The sequence below is a fragment of the Tenrec ecaudatus genome, chromosome 1, assembly GCF_050624435.1.
Source record: "Tenrec ecaudatus isolate mTenEca1 chromosome 1, mTenEca1.hap1, whole genome shotgun sequence".
NCBI lineage: Eukaryota > Metazoa > Chordata > Mammalia > Afrosoricida > Tenrecidae > Tenrec > Tenrec ecaudatus.
In genome coordinates, this window is record NC_134530.1 from 30,840,092 (window position 1) to 30,862,524 (window position 22,433).

A 22,433-nucleotide genomic window follows, 5' to 3' on the forward strand; every position below is an offset into this window, starting at 1 on the left:
GGAACTCTCCTTCCAGTGAAAGGCTCCTCCTGAAAGCCAGGCTCTGAGATCAGAGTACGTCACCTGGAGCAGATGCTGAGTGAGTAGGTAGCTCCCAGGAGAGGGGTTTTGTGGGAGCTTGCGCTGAAAGATGAATCGCTGTTCACAGGCAGAGAGGAGGGAGAGGAATTTGAAAGATGCTGTGGGAGAAGAATATTGAACATATCAGGGACAACCCGAAGAGTGATCCGATCGGTCTTGGAAGAAGCACAGCTGACTCGCTCCTTAGGAGAGAGGGTGGTAAGACTGCCCCGCCCCTGTCGGAGGAAGGCCCAGTCCGTGGAGAAGGGCTTCGAGCTTGGTGAAGCAGAGGAGTGTCCAGAAAGGGGAAGACTATCAGAGGTGGGTTGACACAGTGGGCTCCGACATGGCTTCGACTGTGAGGAGGATGACACAGGATGGAGCAGAGACTGGTTTTGCCCAGACGTGGGACCCACTCCACGGTACCCGCAGCAGCAACAGCGGCAGCAGCCACAGACACAAGGCAGTAAACATGATAGGGTGCGTTAGACAGGCCAGGCCATGCATTTACTCTGCCCTCGAGTCTAGGAAGCGTCTGAGATTTTAATGCAGCCAACCATGAAACATGGGGCTTTTGGGGAGACAGGGTGAGGAAGTCATGCTCCTAGTCCTGGTGTGCCGCAGGCCAGCAGAGAAGGAGACACACTTGCACGACGCCAGGCTGCCCATCTCTCTTCGCTCTCTGATGCTGCTCATCAATACTTGCTGAACCCCTGCACAAGTAAGCAGCAGGAGTTGACCTGGAAAGCTCGCTCCCTCCTCCACCTGGCAGAGAAGGCCAAGGCATGGAAGACAGAGAGCCCCAGGGAGTTTCCAAAGCATGGCATGTGTTTGGGGGTGGCCGGAGGGGCCTTGGTGGGGACCAGGAAAGCAGGGACAGGTCAGGATGCTCCAGAAATCTCCAGGTGATCGGTGACAAAAACAGACCAGGTGGTGGCAGGGGCAGCATCGGTTTCCCTGGAGGAAGTTTCCGGAGTTCTCCCGGCTCCTCTGCTGGGAGGGGCTGCAGCACAGTAGGGATGACAAGGTAATGCTCCCCTCATCTGCTCAGCCCCCCAGGTCGCTGCCTCTGCCAGCTCCGGGGCCTGTGTGGCCCGGTCAGGACCATTCAGCTCTGCCTCGCCGCTCTCAATGGGTCTCCAGCAGCTTCAGAGAAGGGAGCCATTCACCCTGCGCGTTCAGGGGAGAAGGCTCCAGGAAGAGCAGCCCGTTCTCTAGCTCCTGCAATTTGCAGCCTTCTGGAAGGGAGCCGCTTTTAGAATTTCCAGCCACAATTTGTATTCAAATGAAGGTCATTTGAAAGGTGTAACATAGTAAACAGCCATTATTTCATTTTGATGGTGGCACTAAAATTATAGTGTTGGTTGAATTATTTTAGTATGGGATCATTACCATCTCCCTAAAACACTTCGAGGGGTTCTTAGAATGCTGCTTCAATCCTAAAATTAGAAGAAGATGAAAAGTCACCAGGTTGTGGTGGTGATGGTGCCGTTCGTGGGGAGAGGTCCCTGGGGGGTAGGATTCTTGGTTGGCTCGGTTCTGTTTGCTGGTGCGTTAGGCACTAAGCCACCTGATGGCAGGGGTTCGTTTGTTATATGCAGGTGAAGAAAGGGCCATCTTAGGGGTTTGGATTGTGGGGTAGAAAGGAACACCCCCTCTCCCAGGCCTCTTTCTCTCATGTCCTTCAGCGTCCACTATTGAGGCTTGTTCTGGTTTGAACTGTGTCCTCTGCCCTCGTGGTGGAGGGCTACGAGGGGGGCTGCGATCCGCAGGATGGGCAGTCTGAAACCGCCAGCAGTGTCCCGGGAGAAAGACCGGGCGGTCTTCTGTAAACAGTGACAACCTCGGAAACCCACTGGGGGTCGCTCTGAGCCAGCATTGACTCAACGGCCTGGAGTCTGGTTTGGGTTTGGTCCCCGCTTCAGATATGTTGTGGTCCTACGCCTGGAACCAGGGACCATGACTGTGTTTGGAAATTGGGTCTTTGAAGATATTAGCAGTTCCCATGAGGTCCTCCTATTGGAGGAGCATGAGTGCTGATACCATCTGAGCCTTATAACAGAGGGAAAGAGGCACAGCCAGGGAAGCCAGCCACGGGAGGACAGGGCGATATTACGCTGCAAACCAAGGGGCCGGCTCCCGGAGCCGGGAGAGCCGGGAGACGCTTTCTCCAGGACAGGGGTGGGGAGTCTTTTTCTGGCAAGGCCATTTAGATATTTATAGCATCTTTCTTGGGCCATCCTGCTGGTCAAACATTTAATTAATTTACCCCTAATGTGATGGCTGGAGCGGCTTCTCTCTGGTGAGGCGCGCAATGTTCTCCAGTATTGATGATTTTTCGGGCCTTGGGAGCGAGCGGAGCCTTGCCAACCCTCTGAATTCAGGCGTCTGGCTTCCAACAACATGACACAGTGCGTCTCCGATGGCTAAAGCCACCCAAGACTTTGCCCCCTGGGCGAAGAGAGGAATACTCTGGAGGGAGTCTTTGGAGAAGCAATTAATTCGTTTTCCCCAGTTCCCCCTCGTGGATGCGCTTTGCTTGGCCCGTTCACTGAAGATGCTGTGAGCCCCTTTGCACATTCTCAGGTGGGCTCAGGGTCTGTCTCTTAGGAGCCTGCACGTTTGAGGTTGGGGCGGATGGAAGCAGGGGCAGGCGGTTCCTTTCCGTGTGCGTGTGTGTGTGTATGTGTGTGTGTGTGTGTGTGTGTGAGAGAGAGAGAGAGAAAGAGAGAGAGAGAGAGAGAGAGAGAGAGAGAGAGAGAGAGAGAGAGAGAGAGAGAGAGAGAGATTGCTTCCATTGCTACCAGCACCTACCTATCAATGGGGGATCTCTGGCCAGCTAAGTGTATGCATACCTCCTGTAGGTGGGGTAGGTAAGGGCGGTGAGCTGTCGGAGCAGTTGCAGGTCAGTGGTGTGTGGGAGAACCCCAGACACTGTATCTCATGTGCAGCTGCCACCCACTTGGGTTGCTACTGTGCTGAACAGGCTTCAGTAGCGCTTCCAGGCTCAGCTGGACTAGCAAGAAAGGCCTGGCGATCTGCTGTGTAATCCTTGTGGCTCCCACTGCTCTGATCTGCAGCCAGGCTTGTGGACGACACAGCACCGGCAGCAGGGAATCCGTTGTTCCTGGGGTCATCATGGGCCAGGAACCTGATGGCAGCTCCCAACCACCATCACCACCACCACCAGCCCCACCACGACACCTTGTGTTAGTTCAGACGATGTTCGCTGCTAAACGAGGTCAAATCTAAGAAAACCTTGGATTTTCTGAGCTTTTGTGTGCGTATGTGTGGCTTTGGGCATTGCCAATACAGGCTGCAGCCGGTTTGGTGGGCAGGTGGGCTCCTTTAGAATAGTGAAAATGTTCAGCATGGTGTTTTACAGGAAGATGGTCATTGTCCTAGAAGTCATCATTTTCTAGATTCTTCTGTATGCAGTTTGTAGAACACAGCCGAGCTCATCTTCTGAACAGTTGTGTACCCTGCTTTGCCTCCCTCCTGGTTGCACAGTGAACATTCTCCCAGGTTGCTAGATGCTGACATACGTTTGATGGCTGGGCGGTGCTCGAAGCCAGGCCTGTGGACGACCTGCATGATGGTACAGCACAGACCCCCAAGTCGAACCGCAGAGCACTCTCGAGGAACGTTGCCCTGCAGCGTGGTGAATTGGCATCATTACAGATTGAGTTGTGTCCTCCTAAATTGTGTTCCCCTTAAATCTGTGTTGGCGTCCTGAGCCTTCTACCTGTGGGTGTCATCTCATTTGGAGTAGGGGTTCCTTTGTTAGGTGAATGGGGCGCTATCAACAGAGACCGCTGGCTAACCACGGGAAGCCCATCCTATCGGAAAGCGAGGGCTGAGGGCAGATCACGGGGCAGTGATTGTGTCTTGGAGCACATGTGGTGGTGACGGATGGGGTGGTGGTGGGACTCATTCCCCACTTCTTCCCTTAGGTGGGCGGCATGCGGGCCCAGGACGCAAGAGCTGCCTGCCTTCATTGCGTCCTCAAGAGCCCCTTCCTCATGTTGGAAGCCTGGCCAGTCCCTTATTTCCTGTCTGTCCTTGGTCACAGCCGGCATTTCCCTGTCCCTCAGGAGATGGCAGAGACTGGCTCCTGGCCTCACTGGGGACCCTTTCCTGGCAGGTTCCCTGGCTGAGTGCTAGCTTTGGTGAGTCAGGGAGGGGCTACAGGAAAGCCCCCACCTCAGCACACCTGCAGCTCTGAGAAGCAAAGGCCCTGGCCTGGTCGGAGCCGCTCTGTCGTCTTCCCAAGCAGAGGGCGTGAGTTGAGAGTGGGGCATTGATTGGACTAGGCGACTTTGGAGGCTGTTCCTACTGGGAGAACCGTCAAGGCTGCTCTGGATGGCTTTCCAACCAATGTTCTGCGTGGGGCTCGGGGAGGCCCCCAGGGCTCACAGAACGTGCCGGGCCGTGTGCCGTGTTTGCTGCCTCGCTCCTGAGCGATTCCCCCAGGAGGCAGGCTGTCCAGATGTGAATTCCAGAAGGCAACTGTGTGTGTGTATGTGAAATGGCCTGTGGACATTCTTCCCATCTTGAGGCCATGTTCTTAGAAATAGATTTGTGATCAGAAAGCACTCATGTTTTAAGCTATCTAAGCCCTTCAGCCTCACCCCCACCTTCTTCCCCTTTCACTTCCAAAGGCACCTCAGGGCTGTGGTTCCCCAGTTCCTCCACCCTGATCCTCATCCGATTACTCTGACCGAAGCTCTACGAAGTATGCTGTCCAGGGACTGGCCTCTCCTAACGTCATGTCCACACTTGAGACCCGGTCTCACCAACCTTGCTTAAACTTCAACCCACAAACCACGCGGAATCCCTGCCATCACCCTGGACATCTTTCCTTTTGTCATAATTACCTCAACCTGTTTTTGTGGATTCGTTTTAATATTTTTATTTGGCTTTATTTCATATTTATCTTCCCTATGAAGTTAAGTTTTATAATTATTGTTATTCATTGCCATAGCCATGGCAGGCACTCAATAAACAGACTTATGCAGAGGCATCGGGCTATATGGATTGTAATACATTATGAATGGCATTGAGAAGGATGGGAGTTCCAGAACACTTCATTGTGCTCATGTGGAACCTGGACATAAAACAAGAGGCGGTAGTTTGAACAGAACGAGGAGATACTGCACGGTTTTAAAAAAAAGATGTACATCAGATTCGTTCCCCTTTATCATACATATGTGCTCTGTGTGCTGAGAAAATAATCTGAGAAGCTGAACTATATGAAGAAGAATGTCAGGACTGGAGGAATCGTTCATGAGCAATCTTTGATACACAGAGGACGCAACCTTGCATGCTGAAAGCAAAGAGAATTTGCAGCACTTACTAAGCAGGAGCAAAGGCGACAGCCTTCAGTATGGATTATACCTCAGCATAAAGAAAATGGGAATTCTTGTAACGGGACCCATTAGCAATTAAATGGAGATAAGATTAAACTGGTCAGGGATGTCATATCGCTTGGATTGACAATCAACACCCATGGAAGTAGCAGTCAAGTAATCAAATGACACATCGCACTGGACAGATCTGCTGTGAGAGACTTCTTTAAAGTGTTCCCAAAGCAAGGATGTCCCTTTGAGGACTAAGGTGCCCCCGACCCAGGCCATGGTGTTTCTAACCACTTCATGTGCAGCATTCAAAAGCTAGATAGCAAATAAGGAAAACCGAAGAAGCTTGGATGCCTTTGGATTATGGTGTTGATGGAAACGATTGGATATCCTGCGGACTGTGCCAGAAGAATGAGATCTGTCTGAGAAGAAGTAGCCAGAGTGCTCCTTAGAAGTGAAGATGGTGAGCTACGCTATTGAGGGACCAGTTCCTGGAGAAAGACATCATGCTTGGCAAAGCGGAGGGTCAGTGGCAAAAAAGACCCTCAAGGAGACAGATGGACATAGTGGCTGCAACAATAGGCTCCGATATGGCAATGGTGGTGAGAACGGCACAGGAGCCAGCAGTGTGTTGTGCTGTCGTACACAGGGTCACTATGAGGTAGAACTGACTCAAAGGTACCCAACATTGACAACCTTGGATAGGTGGCTAGATAGATGAGTGGATGAATGCATCGAAGGAAGGAGGGAGAGATGCATGGAAGATGGGATGGGCAGAGGGGTGGATGGATAGATGGACTGATGATGGTGGATAAATGGATGGATGAATGGAGAAAAGAGTGCATGGATGGTGGGGTGATTGGAGAGGTGTTAATGATGGAAGAAGAGATGGATGGACAGATGGTAGAGGGATGGATGAATGAGTGGATGGATGCATGGAGGGAAGGAGAGAGAGATGGCGGGTGAGATGGGTAGAAGAGTGGTTTGATATCGGATGGTGGATTGATGGTGGGTGGGTGGATGGATAGATGGCTGGATGGAGGGCGGAGGGGTATAATTATGTGGGGGGAGCGGTGGAGGAATGGAGAAGTAAATGGTAATAACAAATATTTCTGGAGGACTCTATGAAAACGAAGCTAGATATCTCAAAATCACTCCAGGCCCATCCTACATGAGCCAACTATATTTTTTTGCTCTTAAATTATGGGAAGACCTCAAGCTAGTGTAAGAGATGAGAAGGAAATATTGTATGGGTGTAGGGATTCTCACAGGTAAGCCCTGGAGCAGGATCTGAAAGACCATCCAGGTTCTTCCTCATCCCTTGCCCCTCTGTACATCTGCACCACTTCCACTGGGCAGGCAGGCCTGTTCCCGCTCTTCAGTCCATATAGGGTGGGGTACCCATAGACCCATAGACCTGATGTGTGACAGGCCCAGCCACACTGAGACTACTGGCAGGTCTTCAAATCCAATCCTAAATTCCTGGGGAAAAGAGCCTGGCGCCATCTTTGCTGGGAGGCAGGACCACGCATCGGGCCTGCCGGGGCACCTGCTGTGAGATGTGATGAGCCACTTTCTGTAGCAGGGACCGGTGGCTTCATGTTGACAGCCCTATGAGTTTACTTCCTGTTTTGGCTCCAGGTCTTGCATCCATTTGGTGAGTGCCTGGCGCCGGGCCTGGGAGTCCCAGGCCTGGAAGCCTGCACTGATGATCACGCCGTCCTCATCTGGAAGCTGGGGCACCTGCCTGTTTGGAGCTGTCAGCACCAGGAACAGCGGGGCCGGCTGGCAGAGCTGGGAGATGGCTTCTCTCACTTTGCTGGGCCAGGCTTGCTGGCTCTGGCGAGAGTGTTGTGGCTTTGCTGCCGTGACACCTTGGCCTGGTTCTGAGGGTTTGCCCTGGCCCATCAAGTCCCTGCTGTGAATTGGATGCAGCCAGCCTCCTCGCTCACCCCTCCGCGCCCCCCCCGCCCCCGCCCAGCATCCCTGCTCTGCGCCCTCCTCCCAATCTGGCTTTGTAACAGGCACTGTGCACCCACGTTCAGCATCGAGATCTCTGTGGAAGCCAAGGAGCCCCCTTTATGCACTTTACAATGCAGAATCTCATTTCCGTTTCAATCAGAGAAGGCACCGTTATATCACCCTCCTTCAGTGCTTCTGGTCATTATGGTATATTTAAAAAAATGCTTTCATCGGGGACCCGCTATACACTTACAATCTCTTAGCATTTATTTTCTTTCAAGAATACATATAATAAAACTCAAAGTTAATAGCATGAAAATAATTCCTACACTAACAGTTGTAGCAAATCTGAGAATTGCCAGGGTGAAGGTGGCTAGACAGAGTGAAGCAATTACGTCTATTATTAGCAGCGAGGGGAAGGAGTGATGTACAGTGGACCTCTCCGAAGCAGAAGCCTTCAGACGTGAACGCAATTTTAATAGTGGAATTCTCCTCGATTATAACTCCCTTCATTAACATTTTCACACATCGCTGGCTAACAAATGAGGAGAGAGGCCTCCTGCCCTCGCAGATTTATTACGCTCCACGGCTCCCTGCACCTCTGTGCACTGGCAGGAGCGGCATCTTCTCCTAACCTCGCCGCTGCTGGGGGATTAACCCTTCCCGGCCCTACCTGCTTCCTTCAGGGACCAAAGAACATTCCGGAGACACACACTTTTCCCTTTCAGACTGTCGGTTCACCCTGGCCTGTTCCCCACAACCTTTCCCTGCAATTCCCTGTTGGGCCCTGCAGGTGGAGGTCCCAGGGGAGAGGACGTGGAGGAAGGAGCCAGGACATACCTGGATGTGCTTTTCAGCACCCACAGGGGAGTCCGCAGGCTGCTTTGTCTCCCCTAGACGCCTCGCTCGGGGGCTTGAGTGGCTACTGGGAGCAGTTTGGACTCTTTATTCTCAGGGGCTGGGCGGGAGACAGCAAGATCAGGACTACTCTGTCCCCAGGGGAGGCAGGGAGGACAGACCCACATGGGACAGAGAGACGAGTTGGGAGAACTCATTGGGCGAGGTGAGTCCCAGAGAGGGAAGTGGCCCTGTAGTCTGGATCAGGGATTGGTGATCTCAGGATTAGCAATCTAAGGATCAGGGATTGGTGATCTAAGGAGGGAGGGAAGGTGGCGGCAGAGCAGTGTTCTCATGGCCATCTGTTAACCATCATCAGCGGATGCCTTCAGACTGTGAAAGAAGGCTGGGCCGTTCGGAGAAATGCTACTTACTGGCTACATCCATCCAGGAAGGCTTCCTGAACGAATCTGCAAGTGGGAGAATCTGGCAAGGTGGCTCCCGGTGTCTCTAAGTGGCACCAAGGGGGAAGGATGAACCCATACATGGACTTGAACTCAGTAAAAGACCCCCCCACAGCCTGTGGTCCTCAAGGATTTCGTCTTGCTGGGATCTGCAATCGATGCTCATGGAAGCAGCAGTTAAGTGACCAAATGACCCATTGCATTGGGTCAATCTGTCGGTGCTGGAAAGCAAGGAGGTTACTTTGAGGACTAAGGTAAGCCTGACTCAAACCAGAGTATTTCCAATCATTTCATACGGATGGCAACGTTGGAAATCGACTAAGGAAGACCGAAGAAGAATCGAGACATTGGAATGATGGTGCTGGTGAAGAAGCCTTAAAGCACCACAGACTTTCGGAAGAACAAACCCATCTGTCTTGGCAAATGTACCACCAGAATGCTCCTTGGAAGCAAGGATGGTGAGACTGCGCCTCAGGGATTTGAAATCTGTTGCCGAGAGACCGGTCCCTGGAGAAGGATACCATGCTTGGTGAAGTGGCGAGGCAGTGACAAAGATGGATGGACGTGGTGGCTGCAAAGATGGGCTCAAACACAGCAACAATGGGGAGACAGGCGTTGTTTCATTCGTTGTCGTGCGTCGCCTCGCTCGGGGTGGCAATCGACCCCACGCCCCTACAACGACAGTGCGGCCTTTGGAGCAGCGGGGTAAGGCTTCCTGACCAATTTCTGATCCCATAGTCATGGCTACTTCTTGGGGACAGAACCCTTGGTGGCTGAGAGTTTATACTTTATAAACTAGCTTCCGATGACATGGGATATGCTGGCAGCCTTGGCTTACTCCAGTGAATGCCTAACTTGCGTGCCTTTGGACTTGAGTGTTTGGCAAACTTTTCCAAGAGGAGCTGACCCAGTGTCTCTTGTCTCGGCCTTCTCTGCCGTCATAACCACCAGGGCCAGGACCCACCCTCGGAGACTGTGTTTTAAATGGTCTTGGCTGAAGACGGGACAGCTGACATTTCAAATCTCCCCGATGTCTCTAACGTATAGGCCAGGTTGAGATCCCTGAATCCATTCAGGCAGGTGACCCGGCCTTCAGGTGCATTAGCTGGGGGCCACTAGGTGTGACCAGAACGAGCCCCTGGGCTGTGGGCAAATGGGCTTGTATTTGTGAACGCCTTTCTCTCCTTGGCTGCTCAGCGCTGTCTGTTTCAGTCAGCTGGTGCTGCTCTCACAGAAGGGCCCCAAGTGGGTGGCTTCAATGAATAGACATTTATTTGCTCACAGTTTGTGAGGCTAGAAGTCGGGCGCCGGCTCTAGGGGAAGGTGCTCGCTTTCTGCCAGCTCCAGGGGACACCCTTGTCACAGCTCGTCCAGCACCCTGGGCAGTAGTTCTTGGTCGTGGGGGGACTGCCACGTGGCATCTCTCTCTCACATTGGGTACTTGCTTTGCTCTGTCTAGGCTGCTTGTTATATTACCCAGAAGGAAGTAGGTTTAGGACCCACCCTACATGGACATGGCCTCTCTGATGTAACAAAGGATCCGGTCCCCAATGCAGTGGTTCTCAACCTGTGGGTCGCGACCCCTTGGGGGGGTGTTGAGCGACTTATTCACAGGGGTCACCCGATTCATACCAGGAGCAAAATGACAGTGAGGCAGTAGCAACAAAAATAATGTTATGGTTGGGGGGGAGGGGTCACCGCAACATGAGGAACCGTATGAAAGGGTCGCGGCGTGAGGAGGGAGGAGAAGCACTGCCGAATAGGATCCCATCGCAGGCCGAGGGGTCGGGATTCCAGGGCTGACCACTGGCGCACTGGATTGCACCGTGTGGAGGCACAGCTCAACCCCGCGAGGTGGGTGGGAGAAGGGTTGCTTTGTTCTTGGTCCCCAGGAGCCCAGCTTCTCCTTCCTCACTGTCCCCCTTTTCTTCCTTCCTCCATGCCCAACCTGTGCCCCATGGTACCCACTCTCAGTCCCTGGGCGAGCCTCAAGGCAGCAAGAGATGGCACCATCACCAGGCCCTGTCCTAGAGCATCCCCACCCACCTCCCTGGAACATTATCCCTTCAATGCAATCACTACACCCAAGGCACGCTTGGCATCCAGAAGTCAGTCTGCCCAGGGTTTCTTTTCCTGTCTGGTTTCTGCTGGCGAAACTGTCAGGGGTGGGAGTTGCGGGGTGCACACATGCTCTGAGGGCCTGGAAGAGGCCCCAGTCACCTTCCCCTCCCTCCACCCACTGGGCAGAGGCTCTGAGAGGGCCCCATGTGAGGTGGGGTTCGGGGTGTACTGGAAGACCCTGCTGGGGGCTGCAGTCGGCTTCCCTCTACCTCACAGCCCATGCTGCATGCTGGCACCCCATCAAGTGCTAAGGATCACAGGAGGCAACCCTAATGAAAACCCAGTTTCATTTCACGTAATCAGGCGCGATGGAAATGGTCCTTTCTGTGCGGCAGGCTGCAAATTAGCAATCTGACTTATACACAATAAAAACCCGAGTATTGTACAAAGTGATACTTCTTGGGTGGTGGAGACACAGATGGAAATTCATTTAATGAACTACAAGTCCCCGGATGGATTCTAAACTTCTTGTAATTACCCTGGAAAAAACCCCAGTAGAAACAGAACCATGCTTTTGCATACTCCCCCCTTCCCCACCCCCCCAGCCCCCTAACCCCCACCACACCTCTGCTTCATGGCAGCCAGTTTTCCCCATCCTTAAGGTTGCCATTTGGAAATGAGCTTCTTAATGGGAAGAATTCTTTGGGCCCTGTCCAAAGGGTGGGGTTGAGTCCCATGCAACTTAGCCAACTCCATCCCACTCTGCCCCTCCCCTGGTTCTGAGGACACCCTGGTTTGTAAAGCACAATGCGACTTAGCTGCCACCATGAAGACTTTCAGCCATCCCTTCAGTGCCGGCCTGCGGGCAGCTGCTGGAAGGGTCAGAGTGGCCTGGGGCTTGGAGCCCTGAGCTCACCGAGTCTTGTTGGCTGCTGTTCGGCTCCGTGGAGTCCTCTCAGACTCCTGCTGGTGCCCTGCACCACAGAATGAAGCATGCCCGGTCGCGTGCCGGCCTCACAGTTGCCGGTTGGTTTGAGCCCATTGGTGCAGTATTGTGTTGATCAGTCCTTCCATGCAGGGCGGCCCTGCTTCTCCAGGGCTCTCTATTGAACTTGCCTTTCTCGAATGACTGGTCTTCCCCCTGGCATGGCCAAAGCAAACAAGAGGAAGTCATACCACGTGTGCTTCTACGGTTCCATCTTTCCTCCCAGGCTAATAAGCGTTCACTACCACCATTTGTTGTCAGATCGAGGCTTCCCCATCTCTCAGATACTGGAACCGATGCCGCTGGTATCTCCAGGATCAGCAGGCCCCTCCGTGGTCCATCGAGTGCAGCGCCGCTTGCTGACGAGTAGGCTACTTAAGGAGAAAAGAAATTAGCCTTCTGGAAAGTAGCCAATGTAAAACTGAGGGGTCACAACAGAGCATTAGTCTAAACTGGACTAAGCCTAGGCAAGTGACTCCACTGTCCCCCTGGGCTTGAAAGATGTTGTCCCAATAAGGGAGGCCATTCCAAGTGTCTCACTAGCCAGGAGACTTGTCCTCCTTGTGAAGGTCAGAGCAGGAAGAGGCTGAGGGGCGGTGCCTTGGGCAGACCAGAGAGGCATGCCCGTCTTTATCCCAGGGCATAGCCAGGGCATCTCTTGCCTCCCTTCAACAAGGGCCGATGCAGAGGACGCCTTCTGGGACTGGCCTCTCTCAGCAGGAGCCCCTTCATGGAAGGGGGCTCGGAATGGACATGGCTTCCACAGAGGGTGCCACCGTTGATAAGTATCACAACCTGTTCCATATTTATTATGGGCAACAATTTGACTAACGGAGAATTTAGATTAATAACATTCAGGCCGGAGAAGTAATTTCCTTTGAGAAAGCGATTTACATGCACTCTGCCAGAAAGAGCCGTCTCTGCTCTCTGGTCGTGTCAGCTCAAATAATGAAGTTGAAAATAACATGGAAGGTTAATAGGTCCAACTTATCTCCTTAGAACGGAAAAGGAAGATTTACAGTGTGGAGGCTGTTTTGCATATTTCCACTGGGAATTGAAAGGTTTTTTCCCAAACAAGATTTATGAGAACCGGTGGTTCAAGGTATCTGCTCTGTTATTGCTCATAAGCGAGGCAGTAAACCTCTTCATTTGGGTGGATGCTCCCCTGCTTTCAAAAACGCCATGCTTTCCCCAGGTCACTGGCCAAGGGCTGAATCTGCATGCTGATGTTCTCGGTGACAGAGCTTGAGAGGAGAGGAATCTTCTTTTGACCCAGGAAGGTCACATTGTTTGTTTGCTAGCCACTAATAGAGAGGTTGCACCAAGTCTTTCAGCTGGAGCTTTAAAAAATTTTTTTCCCTTACAAAAATCCTAAAGTTTATTTTTCAGTGATTTTCTGACCCTAGAGCTTGGTAGATCAGCCCAGAGCATGAAGGATGTAGGGAAATATAGCTGGATCGGAGAGAAAGAGAGTGTCCGCTTAGAGGGCAGCCTGATGGCTGGACTCCAGGCAAACCGGGAGTGGAAGAGGCACCCCTTCAGCCTCTGTTTCCCTCTGAAAGAACTTTCTGGAAGTTCTGTCAACTCCTGTTTACGTCTCATTGTCTAACTCTATTTGCCACGGAGTTTGAGAAACAATCTTTTACTTGGTACCTTGGTCCCCAAGGTGAAATTGGGGTGCGTTCTTTAGGAAGACGTGGAGAATAGCTATTTGTAAACCACCAGCAGCCTTTAGCACAGGGGTTCTCAACCTGTGGGTCGCGACCCCATTAGGACTAAATGACCCTTTCACAGGGGTCCCCGATTCATAAGAGTAGCAAAATGACAATTATGAAGGAGCAACGAAAAGAATTTTGTGGTTGGGGGGTCACCACAACATGAGGAACTGTATGAAAGGGTTGCGGCATTAGGAAGGTTGAGAACCACTGTTTTAGCACAAATGCTTAGTTCGTTTATTTGACAATCTTTTGGCTTTTTTTTGAACCGCATTCAAACTATACATTTTTCTATAAATATTGCTTTAGAGGTATCTCTCATTTTTTCTCCCCTTCAAGATTATATTATGAAAAATTTCAAACATAAAGAAAGGTTGGAAGAATTGTACAGTCAGCATGCTTATATCTCCAACCCTAACATTTTACAGTGCTTCATCACATATCCGTCCATATAGTCAATCCATCTTAGGTTCTGATGCATTACATCGTGAATTGAAGGTAATAGCATGAGGGGACTTCCAAAAATTGTGGGAAAATCCCACTCTCTTTTAATTCCATTTTCATGGATACACGTGTGTGTGTGTTTAGATGGAGATTTATATCAAGTCATGGTTCACGAAGTTGTAGAAGGGCGTGGTAGTTATATAATCTGCTGTCATTTTGAGGCTTTAGAGCGAAGGGGTGGAGTCTAGCCTGTCAATCAGGTCTCAGCTTGATGACTTCATTTGGAGGCGCTATGGAGATAAATAGCTCACTGAAGGCAGGACACACATACACACTTCCTGTGAGACATTCCTTTTGAGAAGACACATGGAGCTACACTAGCGCCCTGGAGCTGGAGGAGCCACATGAAGACCCCTGCCATTACTGAGATGCTTCCACTGCCACTGGATCCACATGACTTTCCACCCACTGGCCTGTGATCTTCCTGCATTCAGCATCATTCCATGTGTTGTGTGAGTCTGAAGAGGAATTTAAGATTGGTATTGGACCTATGGGCTAATATTGGACTTATGGACTTGATCTAGACTGGGCTGGGATGTTTTCTCGCTATTCAATTGCTCTTGTCTATAAAGTTCTTTCTTATACACATGAGTGTCTATGAATTTTTTTTCTAGTTTACCCAGACTACCACAAAGGGGGTGAGTCCAGTCTAGTTCAAGTCAATGGGCCAGATGGTAAGCTTGAGGTTTCTCCTGACGCATACAGTTTCCTGATGGACCACGAAGCAGGCAGATGAAGTAGGAAGGCTCTCAGGCTAGTGGATGCAGAGTTGAATGAACAAAGTCAGCCGTCCACTGATGGCTTCTGGGCGAATCAGGCAATGTGACAGGAGGACACAGATGCAAAGCTGCTGGTTGAAAATGACTAGTTAGTTAGGAATCTGAAGGAAATAAAATGAGAAGGTGTAGGACAGAGAGGGCAAGAAAGAAGCAGGCTTGTGAACTTAGGGAACTGTGATGAATTTTGTACTAACTTGGCTGGGACAGGCTTCTCAGTAGTTTGGCAGTAATCCCTCACAACGGGATGTAACATGATGTAATCAGCTCTGTGTGGAATGCAGCCCCCTGCATTATGTCACCGCCTTGACGCAATGGGAAAGAAGACTCCTGGGGTGCGGTTTGCTTCCTTTGGAGGCTGACGACTCCACGGAAGGCTCCCCTTCTTCTGGATCTCGGTCGTCCAGGAATTCTTTGAAGCCAAATTCATTGGTATCCAGCCAATTCTGACATATGGTGAACAGTATAGGTCATGTCTACATATTTCACATGCATATGATTATTAACTGTTACTTATAAAATTTATATACAGCATACTGTAAATGTACAATCCTAAGTGCCATTTAATACATTTATTTTTAACACTTTTTATTGTGAACTAGATGAAGGTTTACAGAGCAGATCATTGTTATGCCTGCAGCAGCTCATACCCATGCTGGTTCAACTTTTATCTATTGCACTCCCTCCGCGTACCATCACTGAGCCCATCCCCCCCTGGGACTCCTGCTCCCACCCCCCCCTCGTCCTTGCCCTTTGACATTTAATGAGTCTTGACACATGTACACCCATATAAATCTGTGCGACTAACTCCTTTGATGGTCAACCAGCTCCTATTAAGATGTGGAACATTTCCATCACCCGGAATGTTTTCTTAGGTCTCTTCTCAGTCAGTACTCACATCCTCCCCACCAATAAACACGACTCTAATTTTTTTAACCACAGATTATTTGGGGCCTCTTACATAAAGCTTCTTTCAATTGACGTGTTTTTTGTTGTTGTTGCTTTTTTAATATAGCATACATTTCATTAAATTTGATACTACTATATCCTCATATTAAAAAGATAATTTAGTGGAAGAACCTTCCTCTTGAATCATCTGTTCACACAGCGCTCTACATTTAAAGAAATCCTCATCGGATAACAAAAGGAAAACAGCAAAACGTATTTTCCTTTCTTACAAGTGGACATGGAAGTGGACCTAATTTGATTTTCTTTTTAAAAATCCCCTGGGAGAAAAGCAGAGTAAATGTGAATGAGACGGATGTTAAAGCGGTTTATTAAGCGACTGGTCCCTGGACCATCGTCTGCTTTCGCTTGTGTGGATGCAGGCTCTTCTTGTCCGCTTCTTCTCATGCTCTCTCCACTGGTCTGCTGCACCACCATTTCCATCACGTCCATCCTTACGCTCAAATTTCATTTTTTTACCCCGAAGCTGAACTTTTCCTCTCTCTGATCCAGCCTGGGCAACTGTCTTTCCCTTTCCTTTCCCCTTCCATTTGTGATTTGTTGACTTCCATTTGTTCAGGGATCTTGTTGGGCTTCCATGATTTTTCTCAGTGCTGTGTTCCCACCTCCTTCTAGTACCTCCCACATCACTTCTCTCCTTCTTAACTGTAGGCTATTGGTACTTGCATCGTTGGCTTTATCCAGCACTTCTTGAGGGTTTTCTTCACATAGATTTCCTCCCTCTTGTGCTCCTCTGACAAAGTCTACCCATTCGATTTCTCCACGACTTGCAAAAAGGATATGCAAATCTTCCCTCCAGTTCGATCATCTAGGTCACCCCCAAACTTCAGCAAGCAGCCCATCTTTTCTTCCAGAGATTTCATTTCAGCATCCTCTGCAAACATCTGTTTTTCTTCTTGCTGTCGTTAAGCTCATAATTTAGCTTCCACTTCATTTTGTTTTCTTTCTTAATTTTTTTGTGTGTGCAAAGTACTCAAGCTTGTAAAGTATCAGCATCTTTATTTTTCTGGCCAGGGGTCTCTATGAACTTCTTAACACATCCATTTCTCTCAAACACGACAATTATTGATCCCTTAAATGCGTGGTGCCATCTTCTTCTCATCCGAATAGTCAATATTTCATCTTTGCCTTCTAACCATTCTTTTATGTCATCCAGGGTGGCAGCAGCTGGGAAGCCTTTAATATAAACATCTGATTTTTACATCGTTTTTATACGCATCTGGCACTTCAGGGAGGGGTTTGCTTGGAGATCTTCTGAATTTTGTTTTAGCTTTACTTATTTCCATGTTTTCTCACTGATCCCAGCATGACGTTAAAGTCTGTTGTCAGACGGTTTAGCCTGTTGAATTTTATCATTTTCTCCAGTGGTACCCAGCCTTCATCTAGCTGATCTGTTCCTTAAAAAATTCGCCCCAAGGCACATTAAAGTCACCAAAATAATACTCAACTTGGTGGGCAGATTTTAGCCTTCACTCAGCCATTTTTTCACTGTCACCATTTTTGGCGATTAAGGCTATTCGAAACATTTCACAGGGGTCAAAACGTCCGCCTTCAGTGCTTGAAAAGCGGAGAAGATCTGAAGCCAGAAGGCCCCAGTGTGAGTGCGGGCAGCGTCTACACAAGACCCTGCCAGAGTCCTGTCCCAAACCAACAATGGGATCATCAGGCCCTCAGCCACCCGGCTTCCTGCTCCTCTTGCAGGAACCCAATCTCTCAGTTGCCTTGTTCTGGAGACTCATCTATGTTATTGAATTGATCAGTAGTTCCCCGCCTCTCCCTTTGAATTATAAGAATGTACTGCAGTTGGTCCATTTATTCATGGGCATCTGGTGTGTTTCCAGGGTTTGACTATTATGAATAAAGCTACTGTGATTATGTTTATACAAGGCTTTTTTTGAGGGGGTGGGGAACGTGGTTTTATTTCTTTTGGATAAATGCCAAGGTATATTTATTGTTTGTTTTTTATTGTATCCTATTTGGGGTTTGATCAGCTTCTTGAATCTGAAAATTTATGCCATGCAGTTAATTTTGGGAATTTGGGGCTATTATTTCTTCAAATATTTTTTTCTGTCCTCTTTTCATTTTCTTCATCTGGGATTCCAATTCAACATATATTTGACCTTATCTTATTTTCCTCCAAACCACTGAGGCTTGTTTATATTTTTAAAACTTTCTTTTCCTGTGTTTTTTTTCATACAGGCCAGGATTTATCAACCTCAGCATTATTGACATTTTAGGTCAGATAATTAATTATGTGTGGGAAGAGTTTCTTGTGCTTTGTAGGCTATTTAGCAACATCTCTTCTCTACTACTACATGCTGATTGCCCAGCTCCCCCCTTAAGACATCCCCAAATGTTTCTAAACATCACCAAACACCCATTGGGAAGCAAAACTGGGTTCCACTGAAATAAATCTCAAGAAATGGTTCCCTCTCTAAGTGTGTGAACTCTTTCTTCTATCATCTCAAATCTGCTGGGAAGCCCATCCAATGACGCAATTTTATCTTTTAATTTTGGGGTTTTCAAAAAATCATATCATTGTGTGCTCACCTCCCTGATATGATTGCTGAAGACAAATGTGTGCATAAGCAATACAGTGAAGAAAGCTGATGATGCCTGGCTATCAAAAGATATAGTGTCTGGGGTCTTAAAGGCTTGAAGGTAAACAAGTGGCTACCTAGCTCAGAAGCAACAAAGCCCACATGGAAGAAGCACACCAGCCTGTGTGATCATGAGGTGTCGAAGGGATCAGGTACCAGGCATCAAAGAACAAAAAATCATATCATTATGAATGAGGAGGTGAGCGGAGTGGGGACCCAAAGCCCATCTACAGGCAACTGGACATACCCTTACAGAAGGGTCATGGGGAGGAGACAAGCCAGTCAGGGTGCAGTATAGCAATGATGAACCATATAACTTTCCTCTAGTTCCTAAATGATTCCCCCCACCCCCACTATCATGATCCCAATTCTACCTTACAAATCTGGCTGGACTAGAGGATGTACATTGGTACAGATAGGAACTGGAATCACAGGGAATCCAGAATGGATGATCCCTTCAGGACCAGTGGTGAGAGTGGTGATACCAGGAGGGTTCAGAGAGGGTGGGGTGGAAAGGGGAAGTCGATTACAGGGATCTACATATAACCTCCTCCCTGGGGGGTGGACAACAGAAAAGTAGGTATAAGATATGACAAAATAATAATTTATAAATTATCAAGGGTTCATGAGGAAGGGGGGAGCGGGGAGGGAAGGAGAAAAAATGAGGAGCTGATGCCATGAGCTTAAGTGGAGAGCAAATGTTTTGAGAATGATGAGGGCAATGAATGTACAAATGTGCTTTACACAATTGGTGTATGTATGGATTATGATAAGAGTTGTATGAGCCCCCCATAAAATGATAAAAAACACAGACCCAAACAAACAAACAAAAATTATGGGGTTTCAGTCGATTCTTTTTTAAAAAGATAGTTCCTACCTCTATGTTGGTGTGACCTATCAGTTCATGCATTCCAACTTTTATCTACTTTCACACCCTTGAGCATGAGTATACAAATATCTTTAAACACCTGTGTTTAAAGAGTTACTCACCACAGAAGGCCATTTCTCTTGAGTGTGGATCACATTCTCCTCTCGATATAGCTTGTAATTTGGTATTGTATGGGGGAGAGAGGTGTTTCAGAAAGTTCATGGAAACATGTCTTGAAAGAGGCAGGAATTTTCGCATGAACTTTTCAAAACCTGGGCTTGTGAGTGATAAGTTGTAGAGACTCCAAATTTCATGATATATTTTCTGGATAACACTGAGTTTTTGTTGTAGCTAACACTTCACTTGGCTGAATTCTGACGCAGAACGAGCTCTGTCGTGTTGGGGAGCAGTGGAAATCTCTGTTCACATGTTACAGGCTTAGCTGGGCTACCTAGCATCTATCTGTGCATACACAAGTAAAGAATTGGCTAGAGTTTGGGGCAAAGTTAACACATAGAATTTGGAACTTTCATTCTGTGGTGCTCTCCTTTTTAAGAATATCCTCCTTAACTTTCCAGTTGATGTGAAGTGTGTCCTGAACTAGGTCCTTTAATTCTACAACCAGAAAGAACTCCAGCTTTCTATGGGACATTAGTTTTTCCATATCACGAACTGGCCTCTGCTTTAGGTAAATGTTGTCTAAAATAGCCTCAGAAACCCACCCCGTGCAATTAACTTCTAAGTGTCCAGTTCTCTCATTTTCTACCTGTTTTTGTTTCTCTCTGGTGCCTTACATTTTATACATGTTTATATATATGTGTATATATATGTATATATATATGTGTGTGTGTATATATATATATATTAGAGGATTGGTTTAAGATAAGCTATTCCATTATGGGAAGCAGAATTCATTGTGCTGCATAAATTTTTTTTTCATAAATTTTGACATGTAGTGATTTTGCCATGTGCTCTAAGTATTTTTAAATTTCCCTTATGACTTTCCCTTTAAGAAGGATCAATAGGCTGTTTTTAAATTTCCAGACATATTGGATTTGTGAGCAATCCTTTCATTAATAATTTTTTAATTTTATGATTACACATATTACACATGGCTTATATGATGTTGATTCTTTGGCATTTGCTGAAACTTCCTTTGTGGCCTAGGGCATGTTTAATTTTTGTGCATGTTCTGCGCATGCTCAGGAAGGACGTGTATTCTCTGTTGGGTGTCTCTCCCTCTATTTATTTAATATAACTTGAACAAATCTCTTTATCTTTGCTCTTGGCCTTTTGTGTGCTTGAGCCATCTATCTCTGAGAGGGGCGTGTTAAAATTTCCGACCAAATCTCTTGATTTACCTATTTCTGTTCGTGATGCTGTCGTATTTTACTCGGCATTTTTTGAGGCCAAACTCCTAGGTGCATATCTTTTCATGATCACTATATCTTCTTGAGTTATTGTCCATTTCGAGGGCCTATAATGTCCCTCTATCTAGCTTATCTATCCTCTTTGGCACTCTCCGAATCCTTTCCATTTGAGGTTTTTACATCTCTCTTTAGTTCTGGGAAATTCTTGGTTCTCAGTTTTCCATTGGCTGGCTTTTTGTTTCTGTCTCTCGCCTTCGGTGTCTCCGACGAGACGTATGTTGACACATCTACTTCTCCCCTCTATATTTCCTCTCGTTTGTTTGTTTGTTTGCTTATTTATTGCTCCGTTATTTTCCATCTCTTTATCCTGTCTTGAAGCTTTCTGGGAAAGGGTCCTGATGTGAGCCTGCAGCGCACTAATTCATTCTCTGGCTATTGGTTGAGTGCTTTATTTTAGGAATAAAATATGACGTGTCTGCATTGCTGGCAGCCGCTCTCCTCATCAGAGTCCAGAGATAGCCTCACAGCGCTGCCTGATCCTGGCGTGCGCCCCATCTCCCTACTGCATCATGTTAGCCTCGCCAACACTTTCTACTCCTGATGCTGGTGCTCGTCAGTTTCCACGACGCTCCTGGACCCTCAGTGCCCCCACCAGTGAGGACTAGACCAGTTAGGAACCCCATCATCGTTACCTTCTTCATACAACTTGTCATGAATGAGTAGAACTGAATTTTATTTACCTATCTCGTTTATTTTCGGTCTCTTCCATCAAATTGCAAGGTCACAAAAGTAATAGATTGTCTCTGTTTTTATTCGCTACTTGATCCCAGCATCTAGCACAGTGCTTGACACGTAGTGGGTATGCACAGATCATTGGTAAGTCAGAGATTAGTTATACTGTATATTTTAAAAAATGATTTTCCCTCTTAGACTTTTCCTAGCTAGTGCCGTCAATGGGTTCTTCTCCGTAACTATCCGTTCCTACTTATGCTCCCGATCCTTCCTTAGCTCTCTAGGACAATTATTTGTGAACTCATATTCTACTTGGTCTGCCAGTTTGTCCCCCGAGACAGACGTGGGCTGCCGCTGGTTTTTCTGTTAGAATAGTTACTCTTCGACACCTTGCCCCTTTCCCCCAGAAGCGCAGCCATCTTGACTGGGACCATGGGCGGGGCTGACAGTGAGGGGAGAGCTCAGACCTCTTTTGTGCTCTTTCTGGGGAGCTTTAGAGCATGGAAAGGTTTTGTCAAGGGGGAGCATTTTGATGTTAAAATCTGGGCTCCTTTATTTCCCTTTTTTTCCCACCCAGCTAACTTGACCTTGGCAGCTCTTTTCTAAGTTTTGACTTCTGTTGTCATCACCTCCCCCACGAAATTGGAGTGACCTCGTGGCTGCCTGTTCCTACCGGTACAGACCCCCGTGGTAGCAAGTTATGTCACCAGAAGCTGGCACGGGATGCTCGCCTGGTGCTTCTGCTCCTTTGCTGGCCTTGCTCTGTGGACGGGGCAGGAGTGACTGTCCGGGTCACAAGGTCCCCTTCCACCTTCCCCTTTGAATCCAAACTCCTGCACTAGGACTTAATCATTTGTTGCCTCTCAGACTTCTCTCCGCAGTCATCCGACGGTGTGCTCGTTTGGAGCATCTTCAGCCTTGGGTGTGGTCTTGGGAACCAGTATCCTCTGTTGGTTTTCCACCTTGTTAGCTGCCTCCATCTTTCGAAGGTGCCTTGTGCTGGAGGCTGCTGCTGGTTATGGATTGATTGGTATCCCTCACGAAAGATGCGTTGGAAATCCTAATCCCCACACCGTGGATGTGATCCTGTTTGCCAAAAGGGGTTTTCTTTGCTCACTGGCGAGGCCGTACCAGTTTAAAGCAGGTTCCGAACTTAATCACTTCTGAATTATCTGT

The 22,433-nt window shown here is 48.4% G+C and overlaps 1 protein-coding gene and 1 pseudogene across 1 annotated transcript in view; one reads left to right on the plus strand and one right to left on the minus strand.

Moving 5' to 3' along the window:
* The window catches only part of CAMTA1 (calmodulin binding transcription activator 1), a 1,074,576-nt gene that overhangs the window by 208,030 nt on the left and 844,113 nt on the right, over positions 1-22,433 (plus strand). The gene's annotated exons all lie outside the window — the stretch shown is intronic.
* On the minus strand, positions 7,029-17,213 carry LOC142428757 (lupus La protein homolog pseudogene; annotated as a pseudogene).